Raw genomic sequence first — 18,467 nt, 5'->3', positions numbered from 1 at the left:
TAGATCTTAGAAGTAGATTGTTGGGATGGCAATGAAGAAATGGTGTTTTCTTCACTTATCTTAAACTAAAGGTACCTGGAGTATCTTCTTAGGAGCAAATTGAAAACTAGTCAGAGTCTACTGGCCCAGAAGTTCCAAAATCAGTGCTAGGGCCTCAGCTTTCTATCACAACAGGGATACGCAAAGCCTAAAACCTCCCACCTTGCGAGCTGGGTTCCTACACTCTGGGCTGTTGTTTTTGTTTCGTTTTTAAAGTGTGGAAGAATTCAAAAAGCAGGTCTATACAAGTGGTTCAAGTCTTATAAGATAAAAGGGAAAGCTTGCTGGCAGGAAAATGAGTGTCTTATTTATATATGAATGAAATGGTAAGGAAGATCAGGCAGGTGCAAGTCGGGAACTAACTTGACTATATCCTAAAGCTATTAGATTCAAGTTGCCAAAAATCCAGTCCAAAATAAGATGGCGGCTAAAAGTGAAATTCTGCCATCTAATGGTCCTCCAGCTATTTCCAGTCCCAATCTGGAAGCCTTATTCTTTACATGGCCTTCATGAGTTTAAGAAACACATTTCAGTGATCAGCCTTCCTACACAACAATAAAGGTCATGGGAGGACAGGTAAACTTGTCTAGAAACCCAAACATTGGTTAGAGATGTGGAAATGTTAGATCCTCAATTAGATCCCTATACTTAACATGAACCTGACTCATACAAATGCTGCATCTTTTGCGGTTCTTTTATTTACATAGAAGAAAAATGCATGCTTTTTTCTTTAAAGAAAGCAATTCCTGCTCTTTATTTATTTATTTATTTATTTTTAAAATCACTCCTTTTAACCTGGGATGTACTTCCAGATTAAATGTGTATTGTGTAAGCAGTCTACTTTGTACAGCATAGGCAAATTTAGAAGTGAAGAGAAGATGACAGGGCACTGAGGTCTTATAAGGATGAATTTCCAATATTCCCTTACTTGGTAAAAAAAAGAAAAAAAAAGACACATGGAAAAGATTGACAAGAGAAACAGCTAGCATATGGAGCCATTAACCTGAAGGATGCTCAAGATTTTGTTATTGTTACCAGTGCAATAACAGGGAATGGTAATTCTTTTCCTGGTCATTTAATAATTTTGCCTTCAATCCCTTCTTTGAAGGATAAGAAATATCACAAATAAGGAGGATCTTTCTGACAGTGTGTTGTGGCCTGCCAGCGGCCTGAGTGGATCATGGCTGATCCCGACGATGAGGAGGCTGGTGTGGAGTCGCGCCAGCAGCCTGCGCAGCCGGCGCTCACGTCGGACAGCGAGGAGGCTGAAGAGGATGTGGTGCCAGAAGCAGAGACTCAACCAGGGCCTTCAGAACCTCCAGAGGCTCCTTCAAGTGGAGAGAGCGAAGTGGAGGAGCCTCTCCTCAATGCTCAAGCACGCAGGGCTGCCAAAAGGCAGGAGTGGCTACTCAGGAGGAGGAGGTCTCCTCGAGAGTAAGGCTTGAGGATAATTGGCCACTCCCTTAGCCTATTTAAGTCACACGCCTTACAGTAAGTTTCTTGCTAGAAACAACTCGTATTATTATCAGAGTATTTTGGTTTATCATATCTTGTTTTCTGGGCTGGTTGCCAACCTTTGCTGGCCTTGTTTATTCTTGCTACTTAATAAATTTGATAAGGACCATTGGTGTGTGTCAATATCCTCGGAAATCCGGAGCTGGGGCAGAACATAGTGAGAACAATCAACTAATGGAACAGAAGTTGCCTTTGGAAGTTGTGGGAGCTTCATCACTTGAGACTTTCAAGAAATGATTGGACTGCCATTTGTCAGAAATGGTGTAGGGTCTCCTGCTTAGGCAGTGGGTTTGACTAGATGACCTATAAGGTCCCTTCCAATTGTTAATCTGTCATTCTGGATTCTCTAAATTAGATGGGGATATCTTGCTCTGATAATTAGCAGAATTTGCATTAAGCTTGCTAAAGTAATTATAAGCGTTTAGTTGTCAGTGAAGAAGATACAAGATCCCATAGGCTCCTAAGGCCTTTCCTATATAAATGTCTTCCAATGAAAATGAATCCATTTGGTAATTTGGAATCAGTCAGAGCTGAAGGTCTCCTTTGGACTGGAGAACTGGATGAGCTCTTTTGACCTCAAAAACTGGGAAAGGCAAGCACCCAGTTTTAGATAAGTTTGAGATTGGTGTGCAAAAAAGAGAAATATTTAAGAACATTTGTTCAGGGGATTTCTCCTTGTTATTTTGAAATGCATGTATTTATTTATTAGATTTTTATTCCACTTTTATTACTTTGTAAGTAACTCAAGGCAACGAATATACCTAATATTCCTTCTTCCCATTTCCCCCCACTATAACAAGCCCGTGAGGCAGGTTGGACTGAGAAAGAATGACTGTCTCAAGGTTATACAACTGGCTTCCATGCCTAAGGCAGGACTAGAATCCTGGTGATTGGTCCAAAGTTACGCAGGTGGCTTTTGTGTCTAAGGTGGGAACAGAACGCAGAGTCTCCTGGTTTCTAGGACAGCACCCTAACCACTACCCCAAACTGGCTCTTATCCTACTACCAACAAATGGTTTATGCAAGTGAAACATCACACTCTTTACAGAGCCCAGTCCAATGGATGGAGCACAGAGCTGCCTCCACCCTGCAGAAGCAAAATAGCAAGCAATCAGGATTCTGAAACAAAACGGATGGTCGGGCGGGAGGGAGCTGAGTAGCCCCTTTTTTCATCATGGGTTTCTTTTAGGCAGGTACTTCTTCCGAGCAAGAACCTTGATATTAGAGCTAATCCCTGGAAGAAGGGAGAAAGAAAGAGAAAAAGAAAGAAAAGAAAGAAAGAAAAGGAAGGAAGGAAGGAAGGAAGAAAAGAAGGGAGAAAGAAAGAGAAAGGAAGGAAGGAAGGAAGGAAGGAAGAAGGAAGGAAGTGAGCCTAACTTTTTCACATTATTGTTTTTATTTGTAAAGTTTTATGGCTTCTGATTTTTTTTTCTGGGTAAAATCCCATTCTTCAAAGCATGTTTGCTTGCAAAAACAACTTTTAGGGAAACTGTAAAAGTTTTGAAGAGGTACCGTGTTTCTCCAAAAATAAGACCCTGTCTTATATTTTTTTTGAACCCTGAAATAAGCGCTTGGCTTTATTGCCATGCTCTCAAAAGCCCGATTGGGCTTATTATCAGGGGATGTCTTATTTTGGGGGAAACAGGGTATCATTTTACCCCAAATGATTAAAGAACTCCTAAGGGAGAGAGAATATAAAATGGTCCATGGAGGTAAGAATCTGATAAGTAGCTACCTGAAAGCTGGCTGATGATTGGAGAGATGAAAGAGAAAACCAGAGTGGAGTAACCTGGAAAAGGCATCCTGAAGTCAGTTGCACCCTGAGGAGTAGCACTTTAGATTGCACTATTTTGTGGACAGCCACAAAACTGTGCATTAAACAGGTGTCTGCAGGGTACAATCAAAAAAGTCAAGCTAGTGGCCACAGTGATGCCATCAAAAGCTCTGCCTGTAATGCTGTTGCAGCCACCATTTTTATTTTATTTTTTTACCATACCCTGTGGATATCCTGGTTTTAAAATTGAGTGTTCAAAAACACTTTCCAGGTCTCTAATGTTCAGCTGTGAAAGCACAAGTTATTTTACCCTTCTATTTCTAGTCTATAGTCTTAGCTTTAAATATATTAGTTATATTTCAGTTGATTTGATTTTGATTGGACTGCCATTTGTCAGAAATGGTGTAGTGTCTTCTGCTTGGGCGGGGGTGGGGGTTGGAGTAGATGACCTACAAGGTCCCTTCCAACTCTGTTAATCTGTAATCTGATTTCCTGTCTTTTATTTTTGACCAAAGCAGGCAGCCCTACAGTACGTGTTTTAAACATCAACTTCTGAGCTTTCAGTTCCATTTAAAACTGATTCTACTGGTAATGAGGTTTAACTGCCTTTTAGTATGGGGTGGGATTGGTAGGGGGAAATTCCCACAGCTCCATTAGAAACAGAGAACATTCACCCTTTAGGATCACCTTTGAAAATGGGGTGGCTGCATTTCCAGTAGTCTAACCCTTGTTAGTCAAGAGTGGTTGACTTGGGAGTGTACAGATTCTCTGAGAGATTATAGCAGAAATGATAAACATGATAAAGGTTGCATGAATATATAAATTAAATTATAAATAAATAAAAAATAAATAAAGAATGGCCATCTTCCCCCCCCCGCCATTATAAAGCTTCCTTTCTTCAGAATGCTAGTCTTCACTTGTCCAGGGCATCTGAGAAATAAGCCAGCATCATATATTGATGTATGATGAAGCAGTGGTGAAATCCTCCACGGATTGCCACCGGTTCACTGCCCATGCATGTGTGGTGCGCACCAAACGCGGTGGGGGGGGGAGGAATAGTTGTGCCGCGCGATTTAGATTTGCTAGAAAGCAGGATTTCATCCGGCACAGCTGATTGGCAGAAATTCTGGTTTGGATGAACCGGTAGCTTTTTTTTTACTACTGGTTCACGTGAACCGGTAGTTTATATCACTACCAGTTCACACAAACCGGTAGCATTTCACCCCTGTGATGAAGCCAAAAAGAATAAGGTCCCTGGGGGAAAAAAGGAAGTATTGCTGACCTGGTCATATGGCCTGAGTGAACTCTGCAGGGAGGCGGCTCAGGGCTGGTGTTCGTAATCTCTGGGAAAGATCAGAAATAACAGCTGCCAGCTCATAGGTTGCTTCATCTTGGAAGACACTTGGAGAGTACTAAAAGGAAGGTGGTAAAGAAGAGAAACTGGTTTTCCCCTGTTGTTCTGGAATGAGTTCATGGATGTGTAATATTCCCAGCGAACTGCTTTCATTATCTGGAAGCTTATGAGTGAGGAATGTTTCCCAATTACTGCTAACAGCATAAATGCATTCCTACAAGTTTGAAAACAACTTGGGAAAGACATAAACAGGCTTTGTTTCTTGTTTTTTTTATTAAAAAGTATACCTACGCAGTGGTGGAATTAAAATAATTTAACAACCAGTTCTGTGCCCTAATGACCAGCTGGGTGGTTGTGGCCATAGTGGGCACGGCCAGGGGGTGTGACAGCCAGCACTCAGCCTCCTGCACCCCCTGGAAGCAAAAATGGGCCACGGGGGGGACGCACCGCCTCCCTGTGCCAGGTTTTGGGCCTAGTAGGCCTCCCTGCAGCCTCTTGGGAGTGAAAATGGACCACGGGGGGCCACAGGTGGCCCATGCTGCACCCCCGCGCCCCATTTTGGGCCTAGGAGGCCTCCCTGCACTTACCTGGGAGCCAAAATGGGGCGTGTGGGGACTCCTGGAAGGGACGTGGAGGAGTCAGTCAGCAATTTAACTACCGGTTCTCCCGAACTGTCTGAATCCCACCACTGAGTGCATATCTTAAATGTGGGAATGTATTTATTGCTTGCACAGCTCCTCTACAAGTAAATTGCTATATCTGATTAATTCTTATTCCTTTTTCTAAGCTTTTTGTTTCACTTCAGAATAGCCAATGAAAAAGAAAGGATATCCTGTCTCTTTAATAAAACTGTCCCTAAGCAAATGTTAAAGAGGTGCAGCTGGACATGTAAGCCAAGGCTTGCTCAAATTTCTTTTTCTAGAAAACTATTAGAAACGGAGGTGCTGAACACGCAAGATCTAGCAAAATGACACGTTTAGGTGGGTTCTATAGAGAAGGTTATTTTAGCACATTTTGCTATTGTTTCTAAAACTCCACAAACCAGACTGGAAAAGATTCCTTTGGACGCTCCTAATGCAGATTTTATAGCAGTTTCACTGGACTGGAGACATGGCCTGAGGAGACATGAAGCTACTGAAGCCAGGCCTATTTTGGTCTCAACAGGAGATCATGTGTGAATGGCAAGGAAGGCATCCTGGGATCCAAAACTTGGGTATAAATCTCAAAGGCAGTTTTTCAAAAGGCAGCTGGATTTTGTTTTTTCCTGAAGACATTTTGCTTTTCATCCAAGGAGCTTCTTCAGTTCTGAAGCTTCAGAACTGAAGACGCTTCTTGGATGCAAAGCAAAACGTCTTCAAGGAAAACAAAGCCCAGTTATCTTTTGAAAAAGCACCTTTGTGACAACTGTGATCTGGATAACTGAGAATCTCTGTAGACACCTGGGTATTAATGAATATACCTTCCAAGATTTCTGTAAAGTACAAGAGGAGATTATGAATTCTGGGTTAAAGAACTTTATTTTTCCAATTACCAGTTTTCCTGCTCAATGTATATGGTTGCCTGGGCTGCTACTAAAAGCTCAAGAGCAGAGCCAGTAAATAGAAAAGGGGGCAACTTTGTCTGCAAGCTATTACAGCATTCTTTCCCACCTGGTGACTTGCAGATGTGTTTGGCTATAACTCTCCAAAGGCCCAGCTCACTGGGAATGTGGCTGCTGAAAACATCTGGAGGACACCAGATCATGGAGGTTACTTTAGCAGGCAGAGTTGAGACACCCTCAGAGTATACTTTTCTCTCCCGTCTTGTACAGTAAGATGAGAAGGAAGGGAGAGCCAACAAACTCTTTGCTATTCTCCCAGGATAACACTCTTATCCAGTGTTAAGATCTTCTTTTCCCCTTTCTGTAATTTTACCTGGATTGGGCATAATATTTCAGGGACACTAAGCACAACAGAGGCAAATCTGTATTTGTAACAAACAAGCCAATAAAATAAGCAGAAATATAATCCCCAAATCTTGGGAAATAAGTTTTTATTTTTATTTATTTATTTATTTGTCAAGAACGCATTAGGTAATAGGTATAAACATGGATTGGATACATAAAATAGATACAAATAGAGGAAACATTAGGACAGGGACGGTAGGCACGCTGGTGCTCTTATGCACGCCCCTTACAGACCTCTTAGGAATGGGGTGAGGTCAACGATAGTCTTAGGTTAAAATTTTGGGGGTTTGGGGATGAAACCACAGAGCCAGGTAGTGCATTCCAGGCCTTGATCAATCTGTTGCTGAAGTCATATTTTCTGCAATCGAGTTTGGAGCGGTTCCATTCTATTCTCAGATACTCTATTGTCTACTTGACCACTTGTATTGACCCGATCCTAGGTTTAAAGGGCAACAAAGATGACCAAGGAACTGTATATGGAATCATTCAATAAAATGGAAAGACCTAGGCATTTTAGCCTTGAGAAAAGATGGCCGAGTACAGATGTAATAGAACTCTTCAAACATGTGAAAAGATATCAGTAGAAGATCATCTGCCTTATTCTCTTTCTTTCTAGACTAGAGTCTAAGATTAAAAATAATAATGCTAATTTACTGGATTAGAAAATCTTCCAAAGTGAATTAACATTTTTATAATGGAATCAATGTTTCATAGAAGTGGGTGGCTTCCCTAAAAGTGTGGCTATATGTAAGTGGAGGCTAAACAACCATCTGTATTAAGATGCTTTAATCTGGATTTGTGCCCTGAACAGATGATTAGACACAATGGCCTTCTATCTCTATGAAGGGTCCACTTCTGGTACATTTCATTACATAGTCATTGTTTGTTCCATGTTCTTTTCTATCCTTGAAGGCGACACATGTAATAAGAACATATAGAGTTGCCTTATAATGGGCAAGTTCATATTATCACTCTAAGGCATGGACCATGAGTTTTGTCTGGGTTCACATACCATGTAGTCTCATAAAACACAGATTATATAATAGCAAGGGCAAGTTCACACGAGATAAATCGGTTGGTGCCCAAAGATAATTTTTCCAAAAGGCAACGGGACTTTCTTGGTTTCTTGTTCTTTGAAAACATTTTGCTTCTCATCAAAGAAGCTTCTTCAGTTCAGACCTGAAGAAGCTTCTTGGATGAGGAGTGAGATATTTTCAAAGAAAAAAAAAAACCCTAAGAAAGTCCAGTTGTCTTTTGGAAAAAGCACCTTTGGGACAACCATGTGCTGGATGATTGAGAATCTCCATAGACATATGGCATGGTGCGAAATACAAATTTGCCTATTATCATTTGGTTGGCAGTGGCTTTCCAAAATGTAATCTGGATTCTTTTTCAGGGTTAACTTGAATCCTTGGGGGCCTAATGTTGGAACATTAGGAGACAAAGTATATGCATTACTGTTCCCTTCATAGTACTTAATGATGTCTGTTTGCTATGCTAATATAGAATTCTGAATAATTCTAGTTTATTGTGCATAAGCTCCAAGGTTCTTACTTCCCCCAGCTGGCAACGGGAATACTAATTACTTGCAGTTTGTTGGGTGTGACGTACAAACTAGGAACCTAAGTGAGAATTGGAATCCAAAAAGAAAATGGCTTCCGGTTCTGACTTCTCAGGAAAACAAAGCAGAATTTCCCAAATCATGCTAAACTGGGGAGTCAATATTTTTAAATTGTCTGGATAAAACTGATCTAGCTGCAGCCGAGGAAATGCCAGTTAAAAACATTTGAGGATATCAGATAGTTGACTTTCGAATAGGCAAACCAGATCCATGATTTGTTTAGCTGCTACTCTGAATAGTAAAATATGTGAAAAATATTCTGCATTTTAGGCAGGAAAAAAATGCACAGATGCAGGGTTGGAGGTACCTGATTTAGCAAGTATCCTTGAGAGAAGAATTTGCATATCTTGGTAGACCACAAATTAAGCATAAGCCAACAATGTGCCACAGCTGCCAAAAGATCCCATGCACTTTGATTCAATAGAGTTGTCAGGTCAAAATCATGAGAAGTGATAGCACTGCTCTGTGTTGCACTGATTGGATCGCACCTGGAATACTGTGTCCAGTTTTGGCTGCCACAATACAAAAGGGACACGGAGAACCTGGAAAGGGTGTGGAGAATAGTGAAAAGATGGTAAGGGACTTGGAGGCTAAATCTCATGAAAAGCAGATCTTGGTAATGTTTAGCTTAAAGAAGAGAAGGGAGACATAATAGCAGTCTTTCATGCATGAAGTGATGCTACACAGAAGACGGTGTGGATTTATTGCCTGAGAAGCCTGAGGGTAAAACTAGAACCGATGGATGGGAGCTTCACAGGGGAATATTCAAGCTTGAAATAAGAAGGAATTTCCTGTCTGGGAGAACTAGTACACAATGGAACAGGCTCTCCTCTGAAGTTGTATGTGCTCCATCAACAGACATTTTCAAGAAAAGATTAGATACCCATTTGTCTGGGATAATATGAAGATTCCTGCATTGGGCTGGGGTCACATTAAAAGACCTCCAGGGTCTTCCAACCTTATGATTTTCTTGCCAGCAGGATGAGTCAAATGGCTAAGCAGTATGGGTCAGCAAGGTAATCAATCAATCAATCAATCAATCAATCAATCAATCAATCAATCTTTTATTGTCTTCTCTTTAGAAATGGTTGTATGTCACTACATGGGTTGCATTATCATGATGGTAATGTTTCCAAATAGTGTATTAGATATATAGTTAGTAACCTCCTAGACAGTCCACAGAGACAGAGGTGGGTTGCTACCGGTTCGCCCCAGATTGGGAGAACCGGTAGCAGTGGCGGCGGGAGGCTCACACACGAGCGAGGCAGTAGCAAACTAAATCGAAACCCACTACTGCACAGAGGGTGCCAAAAAAATCGAATAGAAGCTATGACTATGACATTCAAGTTCTAGCCCTTTTTTCACCTGTGTCATGTAATTCATGTAAACAAAGGGCAATACTTTGATCATACAGTGGTAGCTACTATTTGACGTATTTTACTCCATGCCTCACCCTTACCCCACAGACACCTTGCTGCTTTCAAAGGTGCCTTTTAGGTAACCACAAAAATCAGACTATAAAGCTCTTTCGGCTCTCTGCACTGGGATGAGGAAAGATAAACTACTGCTGAACTTTTATCGGGCACATTAGTCACAAAGCTGGGAACTGGGCTATGAATACATTGGTTGCAGTGTTGCAAGTCAGTAATCAATAGTAAATGCTTCAGGACATGTGTGGCATAATGTATTTAACATTAGTTGACTCATATTGGCTGGTGTTTATTTTCAGTATTTTTATATTCATTGCAGAAGAAATAATATAAGAAATAGTACATATTAGATCCATTTACTAATATTCCAAAACTGTCTGCTTCAATTGATAGTAGCTTTCTGAAGTCTCAGGGAATGGTCTTCAAGGAATCAGATCAGTGGTGGGTTGCCCCGGTTCGCACTGGTTCTATAGAACCAGTAGTAAAACCGGCGGGAGGCTCCACCCACTGACCCCGACGTCATCAAAATGCTTCTGCACATACGCAGAAGCTTCTGCTCTTGTGCAGAAGAGCGCGCGGCCCCGCTGTGAACCGGTAGTAAAGGTAAGTAGAGCCCACCTCTGAATCAGATAGAGGTACAGGTAGGGCAGAGTTAAATGAGTCATCAGCCTAGTCCTTATGTTCCCACTAATGGTGTAAATCCAACCCCTCTTGAATTCCGTTGACCCTATCTGGCACCAATTTATAACTGAACCTTAGTAGACTAGATTCTTTGTATAGGCTTCAGTAATAAATCTTCTTAATTGCAACTTAACTTATGGTCCTGATTCTTTGTGCCAGACAAAACTGTAATTGTTGGCTTCCCAGAGTTACTCTGTAATAAGATGGATGGCCAATAAGTTTAATAATATATAAATTGAGCCTGGCAATTCAAGAGATTGTAAACAGGGACCTATTTTTCTGCAGAGTTTATTAAACAAATGCAATGGTCATAAAGATCATGTTGCAGTTGTTAGCAAAATCTGGCAAAATTATCATCAAATCCGGTCACATGTGTAAGGGGTGATATTGGAACCTCAAACCTGGGTCATAAGTATCTTTTTTGTGGGTCTGTCGTAACTTTGAACAGTCACTAAGTGACCAGTTGTAAGTGGAGAACTACCTGTATGCAAATGTTTTGAGGTGAAATTGTTCAACACTTAAAGCATCTTTGAGCCTCAGAACATTTGACCTGGCCTTTTAAGGAGTCATTCTAACTTCATTGGAAGGCTCACAATTTTAGTGTCAGAATGAGTTGATTTGAAGTCTGGACACCTCCCTTAAGTCAGAAGAGCCCCTTCTGATCTGAGAACATCTTTGGTGAAGTCAAAACAGATAAGGTTGGAATGAACCATTTCAAGGTTGGATCCAATTTCAGCATATTTTCTGCCTCAAATATTATTTATATTCTTTACATAGGGTGTTTAATCATTTCTAGCTATTTAAATGATTAGGCTTATAAAAGGATTAAGGGAGTGTTTTGGTTATTACTCAGCTAGTTGCAATATTTCTTAAAGGCAATTATAGAACTAAATATGCAGTGTTTGATCATGAATCAAAGAATGGGTTCTCACAGAGGTTAACGTTCATGGAAAACTTGTCCTTAGAAAAACTCTGAGAAGTACCAGAAACCATGGATCAATTCTGCTTTGATAAAAAGATTATTTCTCAGCAGCCTTGTTACTAAACAATTCAGCATTTATCAACATTGTGCAAAGAACTGGTGACCTTTGTAAAACATGTTTAGTTTGTATGCCTAACCTGACATGAACATGGAAAAAAATGACATTTACACCAATTTTAAATTCCATATTCTGACTAGAAGATTATTAGGCAATGCAGTCAGAAATGAGTGTCTGAAACAAAATAGGTTGAAATACCTAGGCCTGCTCGTGTTTCCAATAATTCAATTTTATGATTATTATATTAGATAAATTCGACCTGGCTTCTACTACCGTGTTTCTCCAAAAAGAAGGCCAGGTCTTATTTTCTTTTGACCCCCGAAAAAACGGCTAGGCTTTCTTTTCGGAGGGTTCTAATTACTGACTCGCCTCACGGCGGTGGCACCAACAGCCCCGCCCAGCGGGAGCCTGCTGCTGGCACACGACTTCTGTGGTGTTTTTAGATGCCTGCCGGAAGGCATCTGCAGCCGATAACTATCGGCTGCAGATGCTTTCCGGCAGGCATCTGAAGGCGAAATGGAGGCCGGGGCGATGCGTGCGAGTGGCAGCAAGCGGCTGCAGAAGAAGGCGAGGCAGGTGTCAGGGTGTGCGAGGCCTGGTAAATAGAGCAGCTCCACCCTCCCAACCCCACCCTACCTTATTTTTTACCTGTGTGGTTTACCAGGGTGGGTGGGGTCTTAATTAGGGCTAGTTTTGTGGGTGGAGCTTAATTTGATCGCATGCGCTCAAAAACGTGAAAGGGCTTCTTTTCAAGGTGGATTGTCTTTTTGGAGAAACATGGTACCTATGTCCTGTTTCTAAATCTTGGAATTCCAGTTTAAGAAATGAATTATCAAAGGCTGAAATTCTGTTACGTAAATAGTTTCCTAAGCAATGTTTCCTAAGCATTACATCTGAGCTTTCTGGAAAAAGGTTTAATATGTCCAATTACTTCAAACAGCTAATTTAAACACCAATTATGTCAAGAGAAAAGAAAGAAATTGCCTACATAGGAAGTACAGTAATTCTGCATGAACACAACTAGGATAAGGATATTGAGAGACTGATCTCTAAATAATCTGATCAGGCTGGCCCAGAATGCATTTTGACAGTGCTAACTTTGGGCACACTGCAGTGACATTGCTGCTTTATGAGTTGCAGTGGCTCCCATTTGGGTGCAAGAAGGCCCTACATGGCATGGGACCAAGTTATTTGTGGAGCCACCTAATCCTGGTGGTTTCTTCTGCCTACCAGATCCAGCAGCTCTGGAACAGTGTTGTCTGTTGAGTCCTTGGAAGTGTGCCTTCTCTGTCATGATGCCTGCCTTATGGAAAAAATTTTCTCCCAGACATTTTGGAAGGTTGTTGGAGACCTGGCTGGGATACTAATGAAGCTCAGCAGTTATGTGTAGGATATATTGGCAAGCTGTTTTTACAGCTTGGTCTCAACTTGACTGTTTTAACTGATATGTGTATTCTGTTTTAATTTTTTTTTTTTTTGTTGGCGAATGCCAACCCATCTTAAATCTAAGATTTACAAGACAACCGGTTGCACTGTATGGCACTGAATGCTGGGCAGCAACAACAGGGACCAATGTTGTGGGCTGCCAGCAGAGCTTCCAGCAGACTTGGAGGTTGGGAGGAACTTGGGCCAGTTCTGGAGTCTGAGGAAGGCTCTGATGGATGCTCTGTGTCGGAAGCAGAGATAGAGCCAGGGCCGTCCGACATTTCCCAGCCACCGGAGAGGCAGCTGCCTTCGGAAGCTGAGATAAGTGGGGAGGAAGAACAGGTGGGGCTGTTCCAGATGCGCGTATGCACAGAGCTGTTAAGAGAGAACAACTGAGAACAAGGAGTCGTCTCGGGAAACAAAGCACAGGTGGATGCTGAATGGCCCCTCCCTGGCTGGGGAATAAATAGAAGGAAAGGAGAGTGGTGGTTGTAGGAGACAACCATTCAGATTTCGGAAGATTTGGCTCATCGTGTTTCGTGTCTCAGAGATTGCTTGCCAGAACTTAATTTGCAGCTTTGCGGCTGGAAGCTCCTGGCCTGGCAATTATCTCAAGGAACTGATACGGTCTGTTACTGCAGTTAACTCTTATTGCCTGGACTTTTCTGTGTGTGAATGCCATTAATTCACAGGAGATAACTAGAGAGGAGTTTTTCAGACAAGGAGTCTCTTTCTATTAAGGCTGGGTCAGAACAACCAAAAACTATCTCCATGCCATGGAAATGCGAATGCTCCGTTGGATATCGGGCATCTCCCTTCTTGACCACATCACAAATGACACCATTCAACAACATTTTGGTGTGGCAATAATTATAGAGAAGGTGAGAGAAGGTTGGCTCTGCTAGTATGGACATGTCCAGAGAGCAGCACCTTCCACTGTTGCCAAGACTGCCTACCAACTAGAAATCAATGGCCAACAACCTTGCGGGCGTCCAAAACAGAGATGGCAAGATACCATCAACAAAGATATGCAAGCTGCGGGCCTGCGGGCCTGCGCCTTGGAGACGCAGTTTACCGTGCAAAGTGGCGCTCAATGGTCTGAAAAGCGTACCCTGCACTTGCGGGAATACGCTAGGAAGATTTCTGTTTTATTTTTTGTTTACTGCCCAGAGCAGTGCACTGCAATGCAGAGATAATATTGAAGCATGAGCTGTCCATAGCATTAACATAAAATAAAATATGAAGAAGTAAGATTGAAGCATGAGACTGATAGAGCATATTCTGGATGACCAGATAAATTGCACTGTACTAAAGGAACTTCTTCCTTTTTTTATTTTTTTTTATTTTTTTAAATAATCTTTATTTACATTTCAGTTAAAAAGAAAAAACAACACAACACAAAATGACACACAAAGCACAATACAACAATAAACATACGTACTTCCTACTTCCATATAGTACCTTAATAAACAAGTATTTGGTACTATAGCTCTAAATTATATTCCGGAGAAGACAGAACAGCTTATATTTCTTAGTACATCACTTAGGTCTATCTGACCACACTTATCTTATATAACATAAGTTTCTCTTTAAATACCATTCCTCATCTAATGTGGGTTATAGTTTCCTCTTTTCTAACCATTTATAGAATTTGTCCCATGCCAAACCTATTTGTGTTTGCTCTCTATCCTGTAGTTTTTTAGTTAGCGTATCTGTTTCTGCACATTCTAAGATTTTTTTTATAATAGCCTCCTCTGTTGGGATATTTTGATTTTTCCAAAGTTGCGCGTATGTCAGTCTCACCGCTGTAATGATATGTAATGCCAAATACCATAAGTCCTAAAGAAACTTCTTCCTGATCTGATCACAGATCACATCAGGAGGAAGTTCCCTTAGTATTTATTTTCATTTACATGAGTATGTATTTACTCATGAAAAACCCTGGAGAAGGAGTGAAGTACCAGACAACTGGAAGAGTATAAAAAGGAGGAAGCAAGCCAGTTATTTAAATTCAGTTTCTCCAAAATTCTATAGGAATTGTGGTAAAACATAGGTATATCTAAGTACCTTCAAAACAAATGCATTAATGATCTGAAATCAGCATAAATTTGTCTATAATAAGTCATTTTAACAGTCGATTGTATTCAGCACCAGCAGTGAAATCCTTTGAAGTCTGCTACCGGTTTTGTGAGTCTGCTACCGAGCGTGCACATGCGCGCCTGAGGCACGCACAAGCAGCGCTAAAAAAAGGAACATTTTGAAGCCTTCCGAGTCTGCAAAGGTAAGTAGAATAGCAAGGGGGGGGGAAATCCACTGTGCCACGCAATTTAGATTAGCTAGAAAGCAGGAAATCTGACAATTCTAGCTAATATAAATCGCATGTCACAGCTGATTGTTGCCCAGCTGATTGTCGAAAATACTGGTTCGCCTGAACTGGTAGCATTTTTTACTACCGGTTCGGGAGAACTGCTCCGAACTGGTAGCATTTCAACCCTGTTCTGCACTCAGCTCCACAGGGTTCCTAGTTTTCTCCTCTCCTTTTTAACATCTACATAAGGACAGACGAGAGGAACTCATCTGTCACCAGGGGGTGAGATCTCATCAGTATGCTGATATCCAATTATATATCTCTGCGAATTAAGCAATGCCATAAACATCTTATCTCGGTATCTGGAGAGGGGAGGGTCTGGATGGGGAACAATAACATCTGAGCCCTGTAAAGACTGATTAGCTGTGGGTTTGGATGCCTGCTGGATTTACAACTATAGCATCTTTGGTCCTGGATGAGATTGCACTGCTCCAGACTGACCCTATGAGCAACCTGGGGTCCTCTTAGACTCACAACCCCTGCTCAAAAAGCAGGTGCGGATTGTGGCTAGGAGGGCCTTTGCATAGCTTCATCTTGTGTGCCAGTTGCACCTATATGGATCTGCAGGTCCCGTTTACAGTCACTCATACCTTAGGAACCTCCAGATTCGACTATTGCAATATGCTCCACATTGTAACTATTGTAATGTTGCCCTTGAAGAGTATCCACAAGCTTCAGCTGGTATTCTCCAAAGCACCAGAGGGCAGGACAAGAAACAATGGATGGAAACTAATCAAAGAGAGAAACTACCTGGAATTAAGGAGAAACTTCCTAACCGTGTGGACAATTAACCAGTGGAACAGCTTGCCTTCAGAAGTTGTGGGTGCTTCATCATTGGAGGTTTTTAAGAAGAGACTGGACAGACACTTGTCTGAAATGGTATGCTTGAGCAGGAGGCTGGACTAGAAGACCTCCAAGGTCCCTTCCAGCTCTATTCTGATGAAAGGTACAGAATGCAGTGGCATGAGCAGGAATGGAATGGAACAGAACAGAATAGCTTTATTTGACCAAGGGTGATTAGACACACAAGAAATTTGTCTCCAATGCAGAAGTTCTCAGTGTACCTGCAAAATTGCAGAGTAATAATAATCATAATAATGGGTATCATAATAATTATACCAATAAGAGAGGGTAGTAAAGAAGTTGAAAAGGTTAATAATACTATAGCCATACAACATGGGTAAATATATTTAGACATAGGACAATACTGTGAGAATTAGGTTTTTATATTTGTTGTTATTCTATTCTACCCAAAATCATGTTTTATGAGATGGGCAGCTATATAAATTCAATAAATAAATTAATTAATAGATCATGGGAATGAAAGAGACTTAATATATCTTAATTAAAATACATTAACTTCAGTAAAGCAACGTATCTCAATATATTTTTAGTAGCAAGCTGGTTAAGAATGAGTTGGATGGCATAAGAATTAAGGGGATACATAGCTGCTTCAAAAATTATACTAAATATATAATAAGAGGGCTAACTCCTTCCATCCTGATCAAATTGTAAGTACTTCTTAATTCCAATTTAGTAACAATGATTGCCTTTGCAGATAGTCCAATAGATTTGAAAGAAGAGACAACAGGTAGTAATCCTTAATGGTGACCTGACTGAGAAGTCTATAATCATGAACAATAGGAACTGAACCATCACTCATAGAGATGAATATTGTAAATGCAGATGCCAGAGATTAAGGGTGAATAAACCCGTTTTGAAATTGTCATCAAGATGGCTAACTTGAATGCACATGGGAATCCAGGACGCCGGATTTAATTTAATAGTACAATCATGTGTTTGATGGGGAGGCAAATGTATTGCCTCCTCCACAAATATAACAGCAAAGCTTGATTATTTGTCTTGTACAGTGGCCCCCCCAACCTTCTGGGCACCAGGGACGGGTTCCATGGAGAGAGGTTTTCCCCGAGACCGGAGGGAAAATGGTTTCACATGCTGCCTGCATGAGGCTTCGCCTGTTTGTGTGGTCTGGTTTCTGGCATGCCCACTGCCAGTCCACAGACCCATGGTCTAGCAAGGTAGAAGAATCTCTATGCTGGGCCAATGGAGGAAGAGCAGTGGCCTTGCTAAAGGTATTGACATTTTGGGGGTGACAAAGAGAAATACTTGTGCCCAGACTCCATAACTTCAGTGACTTGATTCCCAAGACAACGGGTCCCTGCAAGGAAGCAGTTACATAAAGTGCAAAAGCTCTGTGTGATCTTGTGTTGTCAACTGCAGTGGGTTAGTACACACAGTGCATCTGTCGTCTGGGGGCATAAATTTAACTTTTTAGACTGGCACGATCTATACAATTAGTGGTTGTTCCTCTGTCTACAAGAACAGAAAGTTGTCCTTTCTGACCTGAATCTAAACAAAGAAGAACAGGAACAATAAAGTATGCTTGCCTGCTGTTGGCCATCTGAGCTCTCCTTAATTGTTTCCCAAGAGTTCCAATTGTCCTTGGGAACTCTGGAGAGAGAGGCCTATGAAGTTTCCTGACACTGTGCTCTTGAAGCAAGTGGAGTATTTGCTATTGCTTGCTAGCTATATGACCCATAGATCTTTAGCTGTGCAGGATCTGACTATATATACCTGAGAGCATCACAATAAAAGCATAAACCTGGTTCCCTTCTTCTGTTTCTCTCTTGAGGATAGAGATCTTTCAATTAATCCACTTTTCATAATTACACTGGATTCCCAAGAGGTCATTGAGAGAGGAGATATGGGAGAAGGGACAACCTAAAACCTTTGCTGGTTCTCCCTGCATCAACTCTTCCAGTCAGCCATCAATGATAACAACTCTTCCAAATTATCTGGAGTGCCCCGTCTCACCAGTTCATCTCTCAGTTCATCAGCAAGCCCTTCTCTAAATCGGTCGGTTAGAACCAGATAATTCTATCTCACATATTTGGAAATAATTTAAAAACCGTTATATTCACCTGTACTCCACACTACAGATTTCATGGTTCGCAGTCACTCGTTTCATGGCATTTTGAAAGAAATGTCTAAAAATCTTTGCATGACATTTTGATCATTGTCCAGCATGTGGCTGATTGCCCTCAATGATATTTGGCAAGCCTCTTCTTTCAGCAAACGGAGCATGAAAGTCACTTTAGTGTGATCTGGGAGAAACTCTGCATAAACAGTTCATACTGAATCATGACAGTCAGGAATTAGTCCTGGTCTCCTCTGAATTTCTCTGGTAAAACTCCCATGAGAGCTCATGAATGCTGGCTGCTGTGTAGCTGGCTGGCTGCTGTGATGCTGCTGCT

Source organism: Pituophis catenifer, unplaced genomic scaffold, assembly GCF_029215685.1.
Source record: "Pituophis catenifer annectens isolate HBS135680 unplaced genomic scaffold, rPitCat1.0.hap2 SCAF_3, whole genome shotgun sequence".
Taxonomy (NCBI): Eukaryota; Metazoa; Chordata; class Lepidosauria; order Squamata; family Colubridae; genus Pituophis; species Pituophis catenifer.
The sequence above is the reverse complement of the archived record's forward strand: the minus strand, read 5'-3'. Positions refer to the sequence as shown.